The following is a 25,873-nucleotide window of genomic DNA, read 5'->3' on the forward strand; positions in this document are numbered from 1 at the left end:
TTGACTGCTTTCGTGGTGGCAGATCTGATTTCATTGGGATCCAAATCTTCAAATGTTTAGGCAATCCTTTCTAACAATTCATCTCTCGAACACACGGGTATTTTGTAAACTTTTTCTTCAAACATTCCCCACAAATAAAAATCTAATGGATTAAGATCGGGTGATATCGCTGGCCAATTCCATGGTCCCAAGCGCCTCATCCACCGATCGTCAAATAGTCTATCCAGTTCTGCGCTCACTTCTCTTGTGCAATGTGCAGGAGCTCCGTCTAGTTGGTACCAACAGTTTCGATAATCTTCGAGTGGCAGATTATCCACGAAACTGTCTACAGTATTCTCCAAAATATTCAGGTAGCTTCTGGATGTTAATGACTCCTCGTATATCACGTACCTCAATTTGTTGTCCATCAACATGCAGAAGACATTAAAACTACATTTTTCTTGAAATCCGGCTTCTTTTGTGACGTGAGGATTTTCACTGGACCAATAATGACGATTTTTTCTATTGAAAATCCCTTCTCTCGAAAATTTCGATTCATCAGTCCAAATAATTTTATTTAAAAAAAGTGGATCTTCTTGAATGCGTGTCAACAACATTTCACAAAATTCTACTCTCTGTTGAGGATCTTGAGGCTTCATTGCTTGAATTTTGGAGAATTTATAATCATGCATTTTATGTCTTCGCAAGATTCTTTGAACCGATGAATATTTTATACCCAAATCTTCTTCAGCACTTCTTATCGATGACTCGGGAAATGCGTGAAAATATGCTAAGACATTAATCTGGTTGTCTTCGAAAGTTACGGGTCGAGGCAAGTTTCTTGGTGCTTTTAAAGTTGATCCAAATGCATTGAAATTGTTCTGAATTCGTTTAAATTTCTTGAGGTTCATTGGCGGTAGATTCGGATACATTTCATTAAACTTTCTACATGTTCTGCTGATAATTTTGTCACACTGTCCAAAAATAATAAACAAATTCATAAGAACTTCGTTTGAATAGTTTTGTTCCATCGTTTTGAAGGTATTTGCAACTTCTGAAGTGACGAAAATGTCGATATTATTAGGAGAATGTCACAACGCTACTGTCAAATAGTAATCATGGCCTGCTTACCAAATACCGAATGGAAATACCATTCTGAAGGGACATTTTCACAAATAAATGTTCATAAGTCCGAAACTTGACTAGTTAGGTATAGGTATGATATACATAGAAAGAAAGCAAATTTCAGCAGCTTTCCGAATTTTCAATAATATACAGGGTGTTCCATTTAAAATAATCAAATTTCAGCAACTTTTTCAAGCAAACGAAAAAACTGTATTTTTTTACCACCCTGTATTGAAGTAACGGAGATTAGGCTGACGTGTGGGAAGTGTCCAAGTATCACCTAACTCCAAACCAAATTTCGATATCATAGTACTTCTTAACTAAAAGATATCGGCATTTTTAAAAGTCATGATTTTCGAAGAAAAAAATTGAAATTAATTTTTATTTCGAAAACGGTAACAGATAGGTATAGGGAAATATATAGAAAAGTTGTCGGGCAATTGTTGGAGATTCCAAAAATAATATTATATACAAAGTGTTCCATTTGAAAAATCAAAGTTGCTACTGCTTTCTAATAGAAGCGGCAACACCGCATTGTCTAAAATATTTTAGTTGGCTAGAGAATGTCCGAATATGCCCTCCATTAAATTTTCAAAGTGATCCGTTGTCTGGTTCACCAGAAACGTCTAATGTGCCATCCACCGTGAATCAGCCTGTATATTGTAACGTAAGTTACAAATAAAAGTAGTGAAAAATATAGAAAGTTTCATTTCTCTTCTCTTCATCAATTAATCAATTGATTGTAAAAAATTAAATTTTTTTGAGCATTTTTTTAAAATTATTTTCTTTTAAATACAAGTATTCTACTTAAGAAACACTTATTTATTTGCATGCTATTTCCTGAGCTTTTCAATTAATTAAGTTCAATGAATTAAAAAAAATATATAGGCGAAAAAAAAATATATTAGGCGAATCCCTCTAGATAATCGTCAGATTATGAGACAGCACGTCTGAAACATAAAGATGAACCATATATCTTAATCTGGCGCGCTTGAGTATTTCAAAATGGCGAATTTTTTTGCACATTATAATAATGGCCGCGAGTTTGCGTCAGATCGAAATCGTCAGAATATTGAATGATAGCAACAGCACTTAACACCCCTTTAGAAAATCTGACGCGCTCGATTGACTTTTTTTCTTTTCACTTACGTACAATCACCCACATCATGCAAACCGATCAGATTAACATACGAACATTATTAAAAATACGTAGGACATTGATGCTATCAATATCTGACGCGCTCGACTATGGCCATGCAACAGTATTTTTCTACATATTCAAAAATCTATAGCCGCTTCCCCCACCGATGAAAAGGTATATATTATATAACATTTTTTTTCTTCTCATCATCTAAGCTTTGCAACCTAATATGTCTCAATGACGCTCGAGTGAATCCCCATTTTGCATCGTGGGCTCCCCTGTTATTATCGAAGCAGAAGACGGAATGAACCTTTTTCCTAAAGTACGAAAAATCACTCACTAGCAGCGCTAGTAGTTCGGCAGGGACAAATACTGTCTAATCCTCATATAAACATAATATGGTAAAATACAATTAAAAAATACTGTTTTTAACAGAAGAAAATGTTCCCGGAGCAAAACTAAAATTTGCAACTGTAAAGGATAACAATGTTGTAACATTGAAACGTTGGTTTGCATGGCGTAATTTGAAAGTAACTGGAAAAAAGTGAATTAATAGGCAGGTTAATATACAGACTCTAGTAAAAGAGTAGCGGTAGATTCAAAGTGTAGGTAATAAAAGAAATTTAAAATAATTATGAATTTCAGATTTATTTCCGAGTGAAATATGAATCAAATGTAGATGGTAAGGAAATAAATTTCATTAAATATAATAAATGAATATAATTTAATAAACGATTGAGGTTATGTCTCATTCTAATCAATGGTAATTAACTATAAAAAATTTACTATTCATTTCATGTTTAGAGCATACATATGAATATTTATTTATTTTTTGCACTGTTAAATCCACTCTCCTCGAAGCAAGTATCCATTTCCTACATCTAACCTCATTAATATGAGGTTTTATAAATGGTATAAAAACACGTTTTCTTCCGGATATCGATTATCCGACGTACAATTCGCAAAATAGCAATGATCTGTTGGCATTATACTAGCACAAAATAATTTTTTATATCCGATTTATATTTTTAAATAATAAATTAATATTACGTAAATAACACTGTTTTACATGTGAATAGTGCTACTACCAGTGCTGACTCTCGTGAAACGTTCGCTGTACTATTCTCAGAAAAAAGGCTCATTGCCTTTCGTGAATTTGTTATACTCGGTTCGGAGACATTTATGTTTTTAGAGAAAACCGATGCCTGGGTTTTCGTAGCATTGAATTTAATCTTTACTATACATTTCCAGACACCCCAAAAACTCTAATGTTTTTCAAACAGTTTCACTGGCAGAAATGATCATTTAAACGAAAGTAAACACAAAAAAAAGTTAAATAACGAATTGACATGAAAAATCAATACAATGGGACCAAGTTCCGTTTGTTGAGGAGAACTGTAGTTTATTTTCAACTTACTGTTCTTTTAGTCAGTTCACTTTTGTGAAGTTATAGGCAATAGCAAATAATTCCATTCAAATAAAAGAATTTGAAACACTTTTCCAAAAGTGATTATGATTTGAATTTGAAAGCAAGTGGTGAAGCCAACTTTTTTATTTTATTCGTAGTAGTGGAGAAGTAAAGAAGAACACCGTTTTTAAGTTTATAGTGTGTCACAATTTCTAATCATTAGTACCTTTTTGAGGAGTTGAATGCACCAGAAACTTCAAGAAGTCCATCTAGAGATTAAAGGTTTTTCTTGTATGTGCAATTTTATATCAACATCAACATATACTATGAATGTAGCATTTCTGCATATGATTTGAAATTCATTATGAATAAGAAAAAGTGATTTTCGTTTATTTTAATGCTCATGTGGAAGTAGTTGTTTCAGAAGGATTTCAATAACACTTTGTATCCAATCTGTTGTGCATAATCTGCAGATATTTGTGTAGATTTCATTTAGATTTTTTATTCCTGTATAATATGTGTTGACATATGTTGACATTTTTTTTTTTTCGTTAACCAGCCATCGCACCCCTGTGAACGACAACCCTCAGAAGTCGAAACTTGTTCGAGCTAAGGATTAATGAGGTCTTATCTTCTAACGTGTGATTCCTAACACGGGTTGGACGGTAGCAAGTGAAAATCGATCGTTCAGCCTGCGGCTTGAACTACCGACTCACACATCTGTCGATTGAGAGAGTGAACAAAGCACCCACGTCGAATCGTCCGGCTACCGATAATGATGTAGTAGTATGAAGCCAAACAGGTTTTTTTACTAACTTTTGAGTTATTAGAAGAGGTATTTTTGAAATAATTTTTCAAAGTTTTCCAAATATAAGGCTATTGAATTAAGTACACCATGCAGTTAAAAATGTCAACTTAGGCAGTTTCTTACTTAGCTCTCAACTGAAAATCCGTAATGAATAAACAAATCTTCTGGTCGGAACATTTCGAACGAACAAAAGTACTGAATCAAGAGATTTGGACTTTCCGCACTTCTCAACTGAAACTGACTTCAATTGCACACTTTCTTCACCCTTCTGCGTCAGAGCAGAGAGAGATGGAAACCATTGAGACACACCTGCTAATTTGAGAAATGGCGATAATTTCAAATAACAATTAGAGTTACGCAACTAAAATTCGATGTAACAAAACGCTGTGTTCATCTCATCTTATACAATTATATCCGACGTATCGGTTGTAATCGTCAATGTGGGACCATGCAGAATATGAAGTAAAAATTATATAATAACAATAATTTTGTTTATAGGAGATAGCAATTTGCAGAAGTATGGAAGTGTTGTTTGAAATAAATTACGAAGAGTTGCAAATTAGAAATTTCAGCGACATGAAGTTTGATTCTTCTTCTTCGTTGAATGATAATAACTGATATTCATACAACCAATACCTGTTAAGGATATGGTTTTTTTATGAGTCTACTCACATATCTCAGGTCTTCAAACTGCGATATCTACCAAATTTGAAGAGTTGTTGGATCTTCAAATGTATTTCTTTTCAGCATATATACATTTAATGAAAACATAGTTTTTCATTGGTCTAATGTTTTTTGCATTAGGGGTCAAAATGGATTCAAATTGTTTTCAAATCCGAATTCAGCACCCCCAAAATCCCTCTGTACAAAATATAGTACAACAACTGAGTGAAATTCATGTTTCTCACACATACATGTTCTTACATTCTTAAATTGTTTACAGTTCCAATGATTCGTTATCTAACGACAGTCGGTAATATCGGCTGGAAATGTTACTATCAATAATGAGTGGTAATAAACAGAGGTCATGTAATTTTTCCTTACGATAATGCTATTTATAGAATCGACAGAAAACTCAATCCACGAATACAAAAAAAAGGAGACTCCCCAAGGTGGTCAGTTGCAAAGCCAAGCTTCGACATCGACCACCGAAAGATATTCGTCCTCTGTCTCGCATTGCAGCTTTCACTGCAAAGCAATTCGATGTCATCACCTGTATTCCATCTGGTTTGTCCTTTATGGAAGTTAAATCCATCAATGCATTCGTGGTCTTCATCTAGTTGCCTTGCAGTGAAAGTTGCAGTTAAAAACAGAAGAAGAATCTCGTTCGGCAGTCAATGTCGAAGCTCGAAACTCATTTATATTTGACTAGCGACCGGCCGGCTCCGCACGGGTGCAATGCTGATACTATTACTATATATATATATATATATATATATATGTATATATATATATATATATATATATATATATATATATATATATATATATATATATATATATTATATATATATATATATATATATATATATATATATATATATATATATATATATATATATATATGTATATATATATATATATATATATATATATATATATATATATATATATACAGTGTGACCCATTTAAAATGGAACCACCCCTGTAGAATGTGCATTTTTCAATCAATCTCAATTTTTTCTTATTGAAATATTGAGCATGAAAAACTGTATCTTGACACTAAATTTCACAATTTTAGTTTCATTTCCAAGGCACTCTATGGTTTTTTTTGTTTGTCAAAAACGGCAAAAGTTTATTAGGCAATTTTTGTTTTCAAATTTGACTACACCACTGGATTCGTAGTCGTTATAAATCAAAACTCTTTAACAATCCTCGAATTGAGCACGGAACAGCCGTCGAGCTGAAAATATAAATTTACTTGTTCCGCAAGAGGCATTTCATCTATTTCGTCCGATAATTGGTTATTTAGAAATTCCAAAAAATTTTGCCCGTTTATGTTTCCATCAAAAAAATATGGACCTATTATTCTATTTTGTACTATACCACACCAAACGTTAACTTTTTCGGAATATTGACTTTTACAATTTATGATCCAGTGCGGATTTTCCGTAGCCCAATACCGAGCATTTTGCGATGAAACTACCCCATTGGTGCTGAAAGAAGCTTCATCACTAAACATTATGCAGTTTAAAAAATTTCTTGTATTCAGGTACTCGCCTTGTGCCCACAAACAAAATTCCATACGTTTCACTTCATCACCTGCCTTTAAAGAGTGAAGAAATTTAGGTTTAAATGCTCTCATTTTGTTTTGTTTAAGACATCGTCGAATAGTCTCTCTCGGTAAGTTTGAATCCAAACTGGCGACCCGTAAACTTCTGTTTGGGTGGTTTCTAAAATAATCTAAAACAGCACCTTCGTTTAAATTTCTTCTTCGGTGATTATTTTTTAAAATATGTTTGCTGACTGCACCGGTTTCTTTAAATGTTTTGTTAATTTTACTGAAGGTGCTTCTGTCAATGGGAAGTCGATTTGGATGTCTGTGATTAAATATCCTAGCTGCTTCTCTTTCACTATGATAATTGTCCCCAGAAATTCTCACAATTTCAATTCTTTCTTCTAATGATAATTGCAAAGCCATTATTAAATGCACGTAAGTAACAACTATTATTTTATTTATGATTAACTGTCAAAATCACAGCCTACTGTTGATTTATTATAAAACCTTTGCATAATGAGTTCAGCTTCCTCAAATTATTGATATCTCCTCTAAAAGATTGTTTTAGCTGAGTTATGAAGAATTTACAGGGAACAATTTTTGTCCTGCTCTCTGTTTTATTATTGAATAAATGATTTCCATGCTTTAAATCAATTTGATTTTAGCGGCTATGCGGAAGAATGTACTAAGTACTGCATAACTTGAAAATGAATTTTTAATTTTCTGTTATTCTAGAATACACTTCTCGTAACCTACACTCAAATGAATGATTTTAAGGGAATATTATCCACAAATCCAGTGGCGTAGTCAGCTTTTTATTACAAAACGCTTGCACCACAAATCTCTCACATTACCATATTTTCAGGAGTTATAACTGTAGAACGCATTGAGCTGTTGACTTCGGATTTTCACTGTACAAATTCACTGGTGTTCTACTTGGTGATGACAGTGTTGTCAGATCTCAAATATGTCTATAATCTGAATAAAAATTACAAACAAATACTTTGTTTCCAAAATTGAAGTTGTTGTAACTTCGTTGTTAACAAATATTTTTTAATGAAAATTTGACAGTTTTGATTTATAACGACTACGAATCCAGTGGTGTAGTCAAATTTTAAAACAAAAATTGCCTAATAAACTTTTGCCGTTTTTGACAAACAAAAAAAACCATAGAGTGCCTTGGAAATGAAACTAAAATTGTGAAAGTTAGTGTCAAGATACAGTTTTTTATGCTTAATATTTCAATAAAAAAAAATTAAGATTGATTGAAAAATGCACATTCTACAGGGGTGGTTCCATTTTAAATGGGTCACACTATATATATATATATATATATATATATATATATATATATATATATATATATATATATATATATATATATATATATATATATATGCAAATGTATCTAAATTTGAGAGTCAATGTTAAATTAGCAAAATAGATAATTTTCCTGAAAAAGAATTTGAAAATTTGTATATGTGAAAATTGATAGATGGTAACTAGAGGAACGAGATAGATTTTCAAATTTTTTATCAACAACGGAATTCTTCTTGAGGCAACGAAAGAGATGCCACGCTGAATTTTTCTCTCCTTAAAATTTGAAATATATAGTATATAAATTAGGAAGTAACCAGAATAGTAGTCAATACTGATTTGTAATAATAAATTCAGTGAAAAAACCTACCTGTCCAGCCAAGTCTAGTAAGATATCCATGAGTTCCAGCTTCGCAGAAATAACACACCACACACACACCAGCGTTGGAGGAAAGTAAGGTATTTACCTATACCATTTCTAAATAATATATGCATATATTAATGAAAATACCCAAGAACTCAAAACGACCATATGAATAGAAGTTTGCACCAAATATTTGAGTCTGCCGAATTACAGTGATCTGCAATTATAAACTGTCATTTACCAAATTTGTTCGGTGTATTCACTTTGAATAGTTCGTTATTCGTTATAATTGCAGATCACTGTAATTCGGCAGACTTAAATATTTGGTGCAAACTTCTATTTATATTGTCGTTTTGAGTTCTTGGGTATTTTCAATAATATATGCATATATTATTTAGAAATGGTATAGGTAAATACCTTACTTTCCTCCAACGCTGGTGTGTGTGTGGTGTGATATTTCTGCGAAACTGGAACTCATGGATATCTTACTAGACTTGGCTGGACAGGTAGGTTTTTTCACTGAATTCATTATTACAAATCAGTATTGACTACTATTCTGGTTACTTCCTAATTTATATACTATATATTTCAAATTTTAAGGAGAGAAAAATTTAGCGTGGCATCTCTTTCGTTGCCTCAAGAAGAATTCCGTTGTTGATGAAAAATTTGAAAATCTATCTCGTTCCCCTAGTTACCATCTATCAATTTTCACATATACAAATTTTCAAATTCTCTTTCAGGAAAATTATCTATTCTACTAATTTAACATTGACTCTCAAATTTAGATACATTTGCATTTTATAATTGCGTGCAAAAATAGTTAACCTCACTTTTATGTAAATATAAATATTTTCCAAAAGCATCACTTGATGTCAGTTTCTAAGGAAGTGATTCACAATAATAAATTTTGAATTTTACATCATTCCTAAATAATAATAATTAGGTTATCATGCCTTTTTCGTTTTTTCATCACAGATGTTAATTCAATTTTATCTACATTTCTTTCTAACCTATATCGGTTATCAGTTTTTCGTATTTCGATGTGTTTTGATGTAAGAATCTTAATATTTGAATTTTCTACTCTTATTTGCTTGTTTCCGGTCAAAGCTGTGAGTTTCAATATATGTACAGGGTATCCTTGCTGTATTTTTGTATCTGAATTCCTTCGTGATGTTTTGAAAATTCCCATACACTGTTGTATTTCGAGTCTTTTCATAACAATATATATATATATATATATATATATATATATATATATATATATATATATATGCTGAACTGGTTTTTCCGGGTATTTGATCCGTGTATGTGATATTATCTCTAATTTCACCGACGTTTCGACAAAATCTCATTTGTCATTATCAAGGTGTGCTGTTACGTGTTCAGAAGTTTGTTGACCTTGCTCAACTCACTTCTTACTATAATGGTAAAATGGTATTCGTTACGTGTTCAGAGATAGAGTAGTCCATAAACCCTCTACTACCTACTATTTAAATGTTGTTGAGTTTTACATGAGTTCTTCTTCTTCCTAGTTGACCTCATCTCCCCGTTAAGGTATCGAATATGAAATCTGAAGTTTTCACGAATAGGAATATGCTGAACTGGTTTTTCTGGGTATTTGATCCGTGTATGTGATATTATCTCTAATTTCACCGACGTTTCGACAAAATCTCATTTGTCATTATCAAGGTGTGCTGTTACGTGTTGAGAAGTTTGTTGACCTTGCTCAACTCTATCTCTGAACACATTTTACCATTATAGTAATAAGTGAGTTCAGCAAGGTCAACAAACTTCTGAACACGTAACAGCACACCTTGATAATGACAAATGAGATTTTGTCGAAACGTCGGTGAAATTAGAGATAATATCACATACACGGATCAAATACCCGGAAAAACCAGTTCAGCACAATATGACTAGGTACCTAAAAATGAAAAAAAAACTCCCGATAAACTTTATGGTACATAGGGAGATGTGAGAGTTGTTATTGCGCTTTTATTCAACTCAGTCAGTCAATTTTCAGGGCCGTAATTTAAAAGGAAATAATTCACACAATTATAATCAAATATAACCGAAACACCCCGAAATTTAAAATTTAATTTAATTTGTCAGTAAGTGAACGTCGACGATACAAAAACTACAACAAAAAATACAGGTCAGTAATAAAAAATTCATTCATCTGACTTGTGCCAATTCTGGCACAAGTCAGATGACACCCTGTATAAAAGATTCATGGACATATTCTGATAGCCCACGTCAAGTGCCAATGACAAAATTTGGACAGATTTTCAATATGTCTGCGAATAAAGAAGATATAGGCAAAAAAGTAATTTGGGATTTTTTTCTTTTTCTTGTATATCTCCAGAACCAGAAGAGCTATATTCGATTTTTTTTTTACCCCATTGAATAGGTCTCTAAAATACGCAACTTTGCCAGGATTTAACCGACACTCTATCTCTTATCGAGATCGAGATCCCCATGTACAGAAACGAATTTCAATGTATATATATATATATATATATATATATATAAAATAAATAGATAAGTACTCTTTGACCATTCCCATATTGATTTCAATTAAGAGCCACCGGAGGCTCTTGAATTGAAATCAATATGGAAATGATAAGAGTACTTATCTGTTTATTGTTTGATTTTCATAGAATTATTCTCCAGCAGCTTGACTGCATTAACCTTTCTAGATTTCATATATATATATATATATATATATATATATATATATATATATATATATATATATATTAATATTGTGATATTAATATAAGTTACACGAAGGATTTGAAGCTTTTATTTATTTATATGCGAGCGCTTTCGAATGCTGGTCGTGCTGTCATCATCAAGGCTGTACTTGAGTAGAACCTTGATGATTGGCGCTCCGGGGCGACTTCATTGATTCCAGTGGCGCATTTGGTTTTTCAGCTGCAGGAAAACCTGGAAAACACCTGCAGCACCACATCATCTTTAGATCTTGATCTGCCAATGTTCTTCTTTCATTAGAACAAAATGTCACTTAGTGACATGACTATCATTAAACTTCAACCAGTCCGTTTCGTCTTTTACCAAGGCGTAATAATGACTATATTCAACGCCAGATCGACAGTGAACAATGACTGCATGAAGATTATAATAATGGTCATCTAGATTGAAGGGTTCATCTATTTCGAACCTTCGTAAGAGTTTGGTGCTTCCGTCAGAGGTTGAGTCATGTTTGAAGACCATTTTTTTATTAGATTGACTGGTGCCTCAGCTATACTTGTTCTTTTATTACAGTCAGTTAAGTTTGGCGCATGTTTGGCAATACAGTCGATCATCACCTGTTAAAATTTCCATTTTAAGATGATTTAACAATAAGCTTGGCACGTACTGGTTATTAGTCATATTGAGAAGCACTAGTTGAAATTTTAGAAATTCACATACGTTTTTACTACCTTTTGAACATTTACAACAAAGTAAACAAGTGGGGATTTTTTCAGCAAAAGATTTGCAAACGCAGGACCAGATAGACTGTACGGAATCATTCAATCCAGAGCGGCCAGGAGTATTGATTCTGGTATTTTTTTGCTCACGAAGAGTATTCAACAAGAACTTCAAGAATTCGGAACAATCCTCTTGTTGTCCTAACAAGTATCTAGTGGACTTCAAAGACTCCAGGAAATCGGTTGGTGGGAAAGATGATACATTCTTACGAAACTGCAGCTGCATTATAGGATAATATGATACGCTAATACTTTAGGCAGTGAAAACAAATTTGATTACCAATTACTTATAATTGAATTTTCCACAACATTTAATCGATTTCAAGTGTATTGCATCGATGTGTTTGAAAATTGGATTCCTGTCAAAATGATGTGTTTGAGCAGATTTTGAACGAGAGGTGCTCTGAATAAAGTGGTTTGAAAAGCCCAATGACGATATCTTTGGTGGAAAAAATTCTCCTAGTTCCCGATTGGGAGGTTTAACCTGAGTTTGGTTGTGTATATTGTAATTTTGAATATTATTGATGTGGACTCATATGGGCATATGGTTTACACCCATAAAATTTGGGAGAGGATTGATAGGAACATAAATGTATATGTAACAAATTCGATTGAATAATCGATTTCGTATTTCATGCGCATTGTTTAGAAATTTTTTATTATTCTTGCAAAATTAATTTAATTACTAAAACAATTTGCAGAAAATGAGGTGTGTAATTGCTAATGAGAATTTTATCACCCAGAGCCATTAAATGTCATTAACTGGACACTTTCACGTGTTCTTGAAGCAACTGAAGAATAAGTGTTTTTTGTTTTCAAATAGAAAACAAATGAATAAATGTTCAATAAAATATGTCATTGGCATATCGGTTTTTTATTTAGGTACTAAAAATATATTTTTTAAGGGCACAACACAAGCACTACAGGAAAATCCTTAAGGCGCTATCAGAGCGGTGCCTGTGTGACAGTAGCAATTCAAAATGGATTTGAATCCATTTGGAATGACGTTCTCAGGAAGTTTATTCCACATAAACGCAGTTCTCCAGATGGAAGAGTTCTTGAACAGTGAAGTTCGAGGTGTACTGAGTTGAACCTCAAAACGATGAACAGCCACAGTCCGTCGCGTATTTCTGATATGTGCCACTCTTGGTGGAATCAAATGTTCCAAGTCTATAGAAGAGAGACAAATCTCCAACCTTTCTTCGATGTTCCAGGCTATCAAGATTGTACGTGATTTTCGCGTCTCCAATAAGGCGGATGGCTCTTTTTTGGATGGAATCCAGCAACTTCAGGGAATGTTTGGGGGCAGAGCTTCATACATGAGAACAATACTCCAAAAAAAGTCTGATCTGAGCTTTAAAAAGCATCAAAAGTTGCTGAAGTATGTACAGTTTTCTGGTTCGGAACAGTGTTCCAAGCTTTTGAGAAGCAGCCTTCGCAATTCCAACGACATGGTTATGCCAAGACATATTAGTGTCCATTTAAACCCCCAACAAACTTATTGAAGCAGGAAGCTGAATTGTCTGACCTGACATTATTATATCCGGTTCGGAGACATTTATGACGAGACAAGTGTGCTGTCGTCAGCAAAGTAATACATTGGATTCTTGTTTTTTCCAATAAGTCGTTGATATACAATAAAAAGAGGGTTGGAGACATACAGAAACGTAGTCATATGCTTTTCCTTTCAGGAGATTCTTTGTACGCTTTCCAATGTTTTTCCTGCATGTATCTTAATACACACAATATTATATACGGATGTTTCCATTTCAATATTCTAGTTTTGTCTCCCAAACTTGTTCAACCTGTTATTTATATAGTATAATATGTTTATTTGAAATATTGTTTATGTTTATTACTTTTATTTAACTTTTTGGATGCGTTACTGCGTACCCCGATCGTAAATCTAATATATTTTTCACAAAGATGAACAAATTTCAAATGTTTTCAATTCAAAAAATTTAAGTAAGTGATTTATTTCACCACGTTGTGTACAGTTACATTTATGGCAGTCACAGAACATATCGATACTATTTCATTGTCTAATATGATTCTACTGTGATTGGAAATCTATGAAAGAACAAATAGAAGTAGAAAGAATAGCTGAAATATCAATTATATTAGGTAATAAAACGTGAAATCCAGATACAAAATGAAAATGACCACAAAGTAAAAAGAAATGAAAAATAATAAAAATAAGCAAAAAAATAAATTAAAAATTTTTTAAAAAATCAAACGAAGACGTTTCGATTGTTAGTATCCACAATTGTCTTCAGATGGTGACTGGATTATTCTTCCGAGAGGTCACTCGAGAGTTTTCATATCACTTCACCTCTCTGAGGAATAAGTCCAGTCATCACCGGAAGACGATTGTGGATACTAACTACCTATTGGAATTTGGACGACAGGTATAAAATCGGCCGTCCAAAATCGGTGTGTGTGCAATAAGCCTAACACATAAAACGAAATTATCTCAATATGTCACATATATATCTACAAACAATTTCGCATATAAAGGGGGGCGTAAATAGTTCCCATCCATCAATATTTAAACGGCACAAGATTTCAAGGTCGGAAGATTTTGAGCTGAAAAGGTTCCATTTGCAGTACTTTTCAATTATAATAATAATAATGATAATGTTTATTGGCAAATCTAGGATATATGTTGTCGACCAACACCGGGTATTTCAAATAACTTTGGGGAAAACTCGCAAGTATCAGTAACTTACTGAAAGTTGCCTATACACTTCGTGCGAAAGGAAACTGAATCTAAAATACTAAAACTAATACAGCAACAGTTGATTAATTTATAGTATTGTTACGTTTATCCCTGTGGGTTTACCAATTATTGACTACTCTGAACATACCTATTCATGGAATAGTAAAACATTCCACAGATACACGCTTATATTACTTGACTGCCGAATATAATTGTGATTGAATTGAAGAGGCAACAAGACAAGTATCTTATTCCGAAACATCAATGTTCGCCATTGAGGATGACAGTGTTCCACGTAAGTGAAATTTATATCTTTCATATACTATTTGTGTAGCATTCCTGTGAATGATATTTGATTCAATTCCATTGCGAATGTTTGGAGCACAACCTTAATAGGAAAACGTGTTTTTATGTAATTCAATGTTCAAAAAAATGTAGATGTTTCGAAAGTAATTTTTCTTTCGTGTATTTCAATGTTTAAATGAAAGTAGTGGCTTCGAAAATGCTTCCTCTTCCAGCTTGAGTCTGAAAGTAACTTTTATGCATGATCTACACATGTTTGTGAAGAGTTCATTTTGGAATTAATTGCTTTCTCTTTTTCTTTGGAAGTTTCCCACATTTTTTTGTGTGAAGATGGAGAAGTTGAAAGCAAAAACCTTTCTTTCGCAATAATTGAGATTCTTATAAAGAATTCGAAAAAATGTATCACCAATTATAGGGGAAATACGGGTACGTTCAACAAGTTTTCAAAAATTGACATCTATAGTCCGTTCATAATTTGTTGATAGCTCACTGCAAGTTTGACCCTCATTAGAGAACTGAAATACAGAGAGGACAGCTAATATGATATAATAACAAAAACCAAACTAAAACTGGCAGTTTAAGATGTTTTCGACTAACCCACCTTGTATCTGAAGAAATACAATACAGCTATAAAACTTTTAATCCGATTATGTAGGTATTTTGAGTGGAAATGAGTGACCAGTGTCGTAGAGTATATGATTAAAACATTAGTTACTTTAAATAAATAAATATATTAATATTCTTAAACTGTAGGTACTGTAAACTGTATTTTTATTTTAAAAAAAATTCTTTATTTTATTCAAAAATAATAAGTTACTTGCAATTTGTAAAAGATACATTTATTTAATTAATACCTATTTTTAAATGATATAAACTACGATTACTTACAAAACTATTCAAATTCAAAATAAACAGGATCATCTTCGGAATCCGAGTCGTCTTGCAGGTTAATAATTAATAATTTTTGTGAGAGTATGACCTGCGTTTACCCACGTTTCGTCCTGATAGTAAATTGGCCTTCCTTCAGCCCGAAATTTTCGTATAGATCTTTGATACTTTCTTCTCCAACATATTATCTCTTCCCGGTCAATCAAAAGTGATTTTCGGTCTGATTTCTCCCACCGGAAATTTAATTCTTTTAAAACTTGCCACAATTTGGTTCGTCCGACATGAGGCAAATCCGGGTCGTTTCTAACTTCTTGTAAAATTTTGTTTAAGTTGGGTATTTCTTTTTTGTAAAAAAATTCGTGAATTTTCCTTCGAATACCATTTTTGGCAAATTCATCAATTTCAATAGATTTTCTCCCCCTCTTTAAGTATTCGTTTGTATTTGGGTTAGCTATACCTTTTTTTTTTCTTTCTGATAGGAACCTATATATTGTTGATTCCCCTACGCCCGTCATGTTGGCACAACTCTTGATTATGTTCTGAACAGTGTTTGTGGGATTCTGAGAAACCAGAGCATCGTGAACGTTCAAAACAATAGTCTTCTCTCTTGGTGAATAGACAGACTTACTGACTGTACGCAACAGTACCGGTGTAAAACTTGATGATGTTGATGATGATGACGAAGCCATCGCAAGCAATCAAACAAAACAAGCAGGAACGAAAGGTACATATATGTTTGTAGGAATATGAAAAAAAGTTACTCACGCACTGCACAAAATGCGCAAAATAAATATTAGAGACGTTAATTACTACCGTAGACGCCGAAACACCAACGAGCCGTAAATTAAATGCGATCAAAAAATGTACTAAACCAAAAATTATTTTCGTTCGTAACAACTTCACCCTTTCAAGGCAAGTTTCGAATATAAACTGAAGCTTTATATTTAATGAATAAACACCTCAGGAACCTCCGCCTATGATTTTACGAGTTTTACGACCGTTTTATGACTTGGGCCCTCATTTTGTGCTATCGACAAATTATGAACGGACTATAGTAAAGTAAGTAGTAGTATGTTGTCTTTGTTGTCCTAGTCTAATTAAGTATTGACCTTCTGGCTGCCATTGCCAATAATAGTATTTTTCTGAATTCATTATTTACTTTGAAAATTTACAATTTAAGAAATTTCTACAAATGGTTGATAGTGCCCCTCCGGTGAGGTAGCGGTTGAAGCTTGTACGATGTATGCGGGGAAAATGAGAGCATAACTATGCCATTGTCTGCGACTCATGATTGCCCAGCAACAGAAGTATTTTATTTTCGGTTGAACAGAGTGTGTGATTTCTAATATGTTCCAAAACACATAGAAGTAAATCACATGTCATCCAACCTGAGGAATTATCCAAGGCTATGCTAGACGTAGGAGCATTAATCAAATAGTCATTTGGTTTGCGTATCCATGGAAAAACATATTCCTAGAAATGTTGTTAGTTCCCCTCTTTCAGCGGAAACAGTCTGGCTTATTGGCTTTTTGCCCTTGGTTGAAACAATTTCAACAGGTTTTAAGACGGTAGTTACCCCAATTTTATCTATGTTGTGAATCTGTCCAGGAGTAAATTTGAATTTAATTAATACTGATGTATAATTTTCGAAAAATTCTGATACGCTTTTTTTATTGAAACCGGTGGTCCGTGCCAGACTTGTGCTTTCTGGTTTTCTCAAAGTTATTTTCTGTTTGTTTCTTTTCATATAACATTCATTCCGACTATTCTATTCGCTCTTCATTGAACAGGACTATGGCATTCGGGTAAAGCAGGTGCGTAATCCAATACCTATACCCTAATTTGTTTTTAAGTTAACCCATAGTTCATATCTGAACATGTCTGGGGATATATTTCATTAATTCTATCTCCTTATTTCCTGGTTATTTGTAAACACCCGAGACACAGTATATTTGCTGGAATAAATATTTTTGTTTAGATCAGAATCACTTTCGTTGCCTGAGTCTTCATTGTATAGGATTACTAAATGCTCTTGTGAGTATTTTTTCTTCAATTTGCAAGTTTTGGAATGAAATATGTTTAAAAATGTATCCCTACTCAAATTAAATTTTCTAATAGCTACCCTTTCTGACATTCTATTATGTATCACTTCTTTAATTGCATTTCTCATGACATTTTCATTTATTTCTGTCCTGTTTGTCTTCTTATACTTGCGCACCATCTAAAATTAAATGTTAACACCCTTAACTCAGTTAGGTTTATTATAATTATCTGTAGCATAAATATAAGCCACAGGCACATTCAACCACTGGTTGAAAGTGCCTCACCATTAATATTATTATTGGAAATATATATTTTTCTTTCTCTTTGTTGACAACACGATCTTATTTTTTAGATAGAAATTATTGTCTTATTTTTATTATCGCAGATAATGAACCAATTTGTGAGGGACTATCAAAACGAACCATTTGATACATGCGAAATATACAATGATAACAGGTTGAGTTCGGCCTTGAATTTAAAAAAAAACTCACTTCTCGATTCATCACAGCAATATTCGAAGCTTAAAAAACCCTTTTAAGAGTTTGAAGTATTTCTGTCTGAATTCAAAAACGTTTTTAAATGCATCATTTTAACTGAGACATGGAACAAGACTCATGATCCTATCTTCGATATTAGCAACTATAATGTAATTCATAGCATTGATCAGCTCAATCAAAATGATGGAATTAGCATATACATCCAATCTAACGTTATATATGAACACCACTTCATTAAATTAGTAGCAAATGCCATTGAATTGATTTTAAATGTAAATAATACAAAAATATGTATCTATTTGAAGATCGCCATCAACCTGTATATATGAATTTAATTATAATCCGAAGCAACATCTCTCCCAAATAGATTATCGAGAATATGATCACATAACTATCGTGGGTGACATGAACATTAATATATTGGAAGAACAAAATAAAAATGGTTCTATTGATGATTATATGAATATTCTTTCAGAATTCGGATTTGTTTCACTGATCAATAAGCCTACTCGCATAACTCAGACATCTAGCTCTTGCCTGGAGGCAAGAACTGGAGGCTCTTTTCTAAAAAGTAAAATATTTGTCCCAAAAATGGTAACTTCATTAATAATCAAAACTTCAATAACAGATCATTTCCCTACGGTTGCGATACTGAAAAATGACATCCCTATACAAGAAATACCAAACAACAAAGCAAAGTTTATAAATAAGATAAATCAAAACAAAATGTTGGAACTATTACAGCAACAGGCATGGACTGAAATCTATGAAGAGAAAGAACCAGAAACGAGTATGAATATATTCATTTTCACATTTAAAGAAATAATATCTCAATCATCCACATGTATAAAAGTGTAATGGTCGAAAAAAAACTTGGATTACAAGGGGTTCAATCACATCTATAAAAAAGCGTGATAAATCATTTATTAAACACGTTAAAAATCCACGTAATGAAAACTACAAAAAAGAATATATGGATTAAAGAAACAAGATAAATACTCTTAAAAAAAAATAAAAACTGATTACTTTAAAAACCAAACAAATAATAACCAAAACTCTTCAAAAAATCTTTGGAAAATAGTTGATGATTTTATAATAAACAAAATAGCATACCTAAAATACAGTCAGATATAAAGGGCGAACTTATTGAGTTTAAAGATATTTGTAATGAATTCGGAAGTAGGAACAAAATTGGCTGCAAAAAAACCTTATGAGAAAATCGAAAAAGGGAAAGTAAGACTTTCAAATTCTATGTATATGTCCAACACCGACCCAAATGAAGTTAGAGAAATCATAAGTAACTTGAAAGATAAAAAATCACCTGGTCCAGACGATATCTCGAATGAAATACTAAAAACATCATCTGAGTTAATTTCTAAACCAATTTCACATATATTCGATATGGCTATAGAGCAAGGCGTATTTCCAAAACATCTGAAAGAGGCCAAGATTATTCCAGTCTACAAAACAGGGAAGAAAACAAATGTTTCAAATTATCGGCCCTTGTCAATCTCATCCTCTGTTTCGAAAATATTTGAAAAGATAATTAAAAAACGATTGATTCCATATCTGAATAGAAAACAAATTCTGTCAAAATATCAGTACGGATTTCAAGAACATCGATGTTACATATGCTATAGCAGATGTAACATCCACAATATATAAAGCTATAGATGAAAAAAAGCTGGCCTAGTGTACTACTTGATTTGGCAAAGGCATTTGACACCGTGAGCCATGCACTTTTGCTCAGCAAGCTGGAAAATCTGGGTGTAAGGGGTAATGTTCACAAACTTTTCAGTAGTTTCCTCGAAGATCGTTCCCAAAGTGTCCAGATAAATGGCGAACTGAGTAAAAAAAAAAGGAATGTATCTTGTGGTGTGCCTCAGGGAACCGTATCAGGTCCTATCTTATTCCTTGTATATCTGAATTCATTATTTTCTCAACAATCTTGTGGGAAGATGATTTCATTTGCTGATGACACTGTTATATTATATACCGCAAATGAATGGGAAGACGTTAGAAATATTGCTGAACGTGATCTGGAATCATTAACCAAGTGGTTTAAAGCAAATTTGCTCACAATCAACTTTGAAAAAACTAAAGTACTTCTATTCACTTCGTGTGAGTCATATTTACCAGAATATATAACAATAAACATCAACTCCAAATATGTCAATTTACTTAAATCAGCAAAGTACTTAGGTATTCACATAGATAGCTTTCTCAGATGGAATATTCAAGTGCATAACTTGAAAAATAAATTGAGAGGACTTCTATACAGGTTTCGCTAGCTCCGAAATATATTAACCCTTAACAAATTGAAAATATTATACCACGCATTTGTAGAATATCTTCTACAATACGGTATAATTGGTTGGGGTGGTATTAATTCTACTGCACTCGATCCACTAGAAAAAATACCGAAGTGTATTTTAAAAATTATTTATAACAAAAGATCTCGTTATCCTACAGAACAGCTCTATGGGGAATTAAAAATTTTAGACTGAAGGCAACTGTTTTCTAAAACTATTATCACATTTCTCCTGAAAAATAGAAATTACTTGAAAAACTTACCCCACAATCGAATAACACGAGCTCAAAACTCTGCAGCAGTGTACATACCAAGAGCAAAAAAAACAATTGGTCAAAGATGCTTCACCTATATTGAAGCTAAACTTCTAAATCATGTTCCTGTCTCAGTTAAAACACTTAATAATATTGGTCTGATAAAGAAACGCATTAAAAAATGGATCCTTGAACAAAGTAGACAATTTGTCAAAAACATTGTAGACCCAGCAAATTGATTCATTTCTTATTTACTTATTTATTTATTTCATTTTCCTTTCTTCTTGTTTAGTTTTAATTTCCTCTTATGAGCTTACTACAGAATTTAAGAATTATTTATTTCCGCAGTTACAGGCTGTGAACTGATAAACTTATGAGGTAGAAAAATCATGATTCTCATAAGAGGAAACAGAAAAAAACATTTGTTTCCACAGGCAGGTTCCATGTGAACCTAAGTGGCAATCGATTTTATTTGTACACTATATATAAATGTACTTAGGATACCTTTATGCTTTTCAATATTCAATGTAATAATTCTAAGAAGATTTGACAAATGAATATTATTATTATTACTATTTATTTTTTCCACCGTAGTGTGCGCTGGTCAGGCCCTATTCCCCGAAGCCCCGATACATTCGGGAGGGCGCGCCAGCATTATCAACCAATGACCACTTCCCACACCGTGGGGTAAGTGATCATTGGGTCCGAGAAGCATGTGCCTTGAGCAAGCGCGGTGAGCCACGAATGACAGCCTTCTGCATCTCTGCGGCTAAGATTTCTGCCTCAATGCGGCAAGCCGGTATGATCTTAAGATTCGAGAGTAGAGTGATCTGGATAGAGTCTGCAGAGTTCGAAGAGAAAATTTTGATATTTTATCCGTTTTTCGCCTCTATTCTGACGATATTCGTCTCGCCAGGAGCTGAAAACTCCACGACAAATATCGTTTTGCTCTGGTGGTCGAGAAGGACCACATCAGGCTCATTAGCTTGTATGAGCCTGAGGGTGGGGAACGAATAGTTCCAATAAATTCGGCACTTCTCGTTCCCCACAACGGATTCAATATCCCCCGGAGCGTAGTGCAACACCGGTGTCTCGTCAATACCGTAAGAGTGTCGTAGATGGTAATATAGCACTTCTAGGGCCGCATTATGTCGATGGATATAGGTCGATTATTATTATTAGGTGGTCGAATGTGCCTCTTGATCTTTGTTTCAGAAATAACATATGGCTTTTAGAATTCTACTATTTCTAGGTTAGAATCGCCGAGAAAAGAACTCCCGAAAGCATATGTTAATATCCAGATTTTATAACACAAATTTATAAAATTGAACAACAAAAAATTTACCTTTATTACCCCAAAATTCCACTCAATTTTTTTTCTGGTGTAAGAATCACACACTAACAACCAAACTTCACAAACAGTGTCAGTGGGTATAGCCTAGTAAATGAGATTCTGCTCGATGCTAAATTCAAATAATTAAATGATTTTGAGGGGATGGTTGAATGTGTCCCCTTTTTCCTACTCCGAATGGAACTACTTTGTTAATTGAAACGCAGAGATTGACAACTCAACAGCTCAATGACAACTATTGAACCTGCTATTGAACATAGCTTTTCCACAGGTTAAATTTGCAGAAAAAAAACATTTTATTCAGAAAATGGATCTGTTTGCCTCCGATATTTAATAGGTAAAACTAGCTTTTTTCAAATTCCTTTCGCGTTTCTTATCATTATACTATGAAATTATATGTATAGAAATTCAAAACGCTCGAAGGGCAGGACCCTAATATATCTATAATTGAATTATTCCATTTACCTACGTACAGAATGAAGTAAACAAATGCACACACTCGCACTTTTTACTTTGAAACAAGAATTTACAGAAGGAAAATGAACTGATGCAGAGTGGACACAAGACACTTACTAAATTCACTCTTCGAAGAAATTTGTCGCTTCTTCACCTTGGATCTATTTAGCAATCGCTAACACTTATCCGATACATTGTTGTTTAATTTTCTAATGCAGTATTTAAACAAACCTTCATAAACTAATAATAAAACTTCGTAACAATTGGAAAATACGTGTTGGTAGTCGTAAATGATTCATAGATTGATGAACTTTCCAAAACGATGGGTTCGACGAAACCAAAATGTTTAATATCGATTTAATTTTCAGGGAGTAACAGTTTTTAACAGGCATGTATGGCATGTATATTGAAAATTGTCGTAACTTTTTTTCAAGAACAAAACGCAAGCACTACAGAAAAATCCTCGAGGCGCTCTTAGAGCAACGCCTGTGCGAAAGTAGTGATTCACATTGGATTTGAATCGCTGGAGATTAAATCCACTTAGAAAAACGTTCTCAGGAAGTTCATTCCAAATGAAAGAGTTCTTGTACACTGAAGTTCGAGATGTACTGAGTTGAACTTCGAAACGATGAGCAGCCACAGTTCGTCGCGTATTTCTTATATATACCGTTCTTGATGGAATCAAATGTGTTTGAACACTTCCCGTGAAAATATCTATAGAAGAGTGACAAATCTCCAACCTTTTTTCGATGTTCCAGACTTTCAAGGTTGCAAGTGATGTTCGCGTCTCTCATCAGGCGGATTGCTCTTTTCTGAATGGAATCCAGCAGCTTTAGGTTATGTTTGGGGGCAGAACTCTGTAAATGAGAACAATACTCTAAAGAAGGTCTGATCTGAGCTATATTCTGGGAATTCGGATCACCCCCGGAAAATAACCACTCGGTCGTTATCCCAACGTCCAAAATATTAGAATTCAATCATTTCATGGAAATAGTGTGTGTAGATAAATATTATATTCTACTTCCGTATTTGCATTCACTGATTTTTTGTTTCAATTAGATGATATTTTTTTTTAATTAAAATGAAATTTGGCCACATGAATTTACTTTCAATATACACTGGATTCGATGTGCTCCGGAATACGGTAAATAATAATGATTTTGATATTCTAGCAGTATCTGAAACATGGCTAAGACCTAATTGTGATGTGTCTATGTTCCAAATACCTTCTCACAAATTTATTCATGTAGCTAGAGGTACTAGAGGTGGAGGGGTGGGACTTTTCCTTAAGAAATCTTTTCGTTTCAAAATCTTAATTAGCGAAATACATGATAATATAGAATGATTGTGGGTCGAAATTAAATACAACTCATCTGTTTATATTATTGGTGTTATATATAGGCCTCCAAACACGAATATTTCTGACTTCATAAATGACCTTGATGAGAGCCTAACCATAGTCGCGCTGCAGTCTGACAATATAATTTGCATGGGAGACTTTAATATTAACGGGTTAGACATTACAGATAGGAATTATATCCATCTCACAGACATCTTAGATATTTACGAATTGAAAGAAATTATAAATTCGCCAACAAGAGTAACACAATCATCATGAGGTTGAGTGGAAGAGCAATTGAATGATGACTTGTCATCATGTAAATTGAACTTCGCCTTTTGTCTTCTTATAATAAATGAACTGTACATGATTAATTTGATTTGAATGTATTAGAAGATAATAAAGACGGTATTATTATTATTATGTTCTCTGTTGGACTACATTATCGTTCACGTTAATTTCAAATGGTCTGATTGTGGCACAATGGACTTACATCACGTTTCAGATCATTTTCTAGTTTATTGTTATGCTCCTGAAATCATTGTAAAACACAACCCTGTTACCCGAGCTTTCCGAAATTTTAAAAATTTCAACTATGTTCATTTTACAAATGAGTTAGAATCAATCTGCTGGAATCCCAGCAGATTCCATATGTCACAAGAATTTTTAGCAAACCTTATACACCATGGATTACAGACAATGTGAAGTTTATGATGAAAATAAGAGATAAAGCCAGAAACAAATTCAAAAAAACCGGTAAAGCTGGAAGATTGGAATTATTATAAAACTCTTAGAAACTTCACTAAATCTTTTATTGAGCGAGAAAAGAAGGCTTATCTAGAATACATTGCCTCTAATAATAATAATAATAATAATAATAATAACCATAATAACTCTAGAGATCAATGGTTGAAACTAAAAAAACTCGATATCCATTATAAAAAACCTATATTGAATCTTCCCTTCCATTTATGTGATGCTAACAACATGAATGATTTTTTTATTGCTTCGCAACAACGGTGTAATAAGGTTGACCCAAATCTGGAACAATTTTACAGTAATAATGTGAATGATTCTGTCACATCATTTCTTGAATTGACATTGATTACCGAAAATGAACTGTTAACCTTCATGTCACAAATAAAAAGTAGATCAAAAGGAATAGATGATCTCGATAATTCTCTCTTAAATCTCTGTTGTCCACCTATAGTGCCCGTTATTTAACATATTATAAACTTTTGCTTGGAGAAGAAAGTTTTCCCAAGTATGTGGAAGCAGTCTATTGTGGTACCAATACCCAAAATTAAAAAACCTAAGGAATTCAAAGACTTGCATCCTATAAGTCTTCTTCCATTTCTTTCTAAAATTTTGGAAAAGGCTATTGCTCAACAGCTGAGAAACCACCTTCACAACAACAATGTACTTCCAATTATACAATCTGGTTTCAGACCAAACTATAGCTGTGCTACAGCTTTATTGAATATATTAGATGATATCGTCGCAGCATCGGATAGAGACGAAATCACTGTCCTACTATTGATCGACTTTAGCAAAGCTTTTGATACATTGAATCATCGACTACTTCGATCTATATTACATTATAATGGACTTTGTCAAAGCACTTTGAAATTTTTCGATTCATATCTTTCACATAGACAGCAAATTGTTAGAGTGGAGAACCACATGTCAGATTTCAAAAATACTTCTTCAGGTGTCCCACAGGGTTCAATCCTTGGACCTATCCTCTACATAATTTACACCTCCCATTTGACAACCTGTTTGAAAAAACTCAAATATCATATGTATGCCGATGATACACAGTTGTATTATTCTTTTACTCCTGACTCTGTACAGCAAA

The 25,873-nt window shown here is 33.1% G+C and overlaps 1 protein-coding gene across 3 annotated transcripts in view; it reads right to left on the bottom strand.

Moving 5' to 3' along the window:
- The window catches only part of LOC111516751 (acyl-CoA Delta(11) desaturase-like), a 48,661-nt gene extending 25,837 nt beyond the window's left edge, over positions 1 to 22,824 (bottom strand). The window contains exon 1 of one of the 3 annotated variants that reach the window (XM_074177975.1): positions 22,694 to 22,824. The gene's annotated coding sequence lies outside the window, so the exon portion shown is untranslated. Of the gene's footprint in view, positions 1 to 4,584; positions 4,745 to 22,685 lie in introns of those variants that run through there. The other 2 variants (XM_074177974.1, XM_074177973.1) reach the window with 2 other exon arrangements.
- Positions 22,825 to 25,873: the final 3,049 nt, after the last annotated feature.

Source organism: Leptinotarsa decemlineata, unplaced genomic scaffold (genome assembly GCF_025532065.1).
Source record: "Leptinotarsa decemlineata unplaced genomic scaffold, Ldec_3_MD MMD2_tig00003335_RagTag_RagTag, whole genome shotgun sequence".
In the NCBI taxonomy this organism is placed as follows: domain Eukaryota; kingdom Metazoa; phylum Arthropoda; class Insecta; order Coleoptera; family Chrysomelidae; genus Leptinotarsa; species Leptinotarsa decemlineata.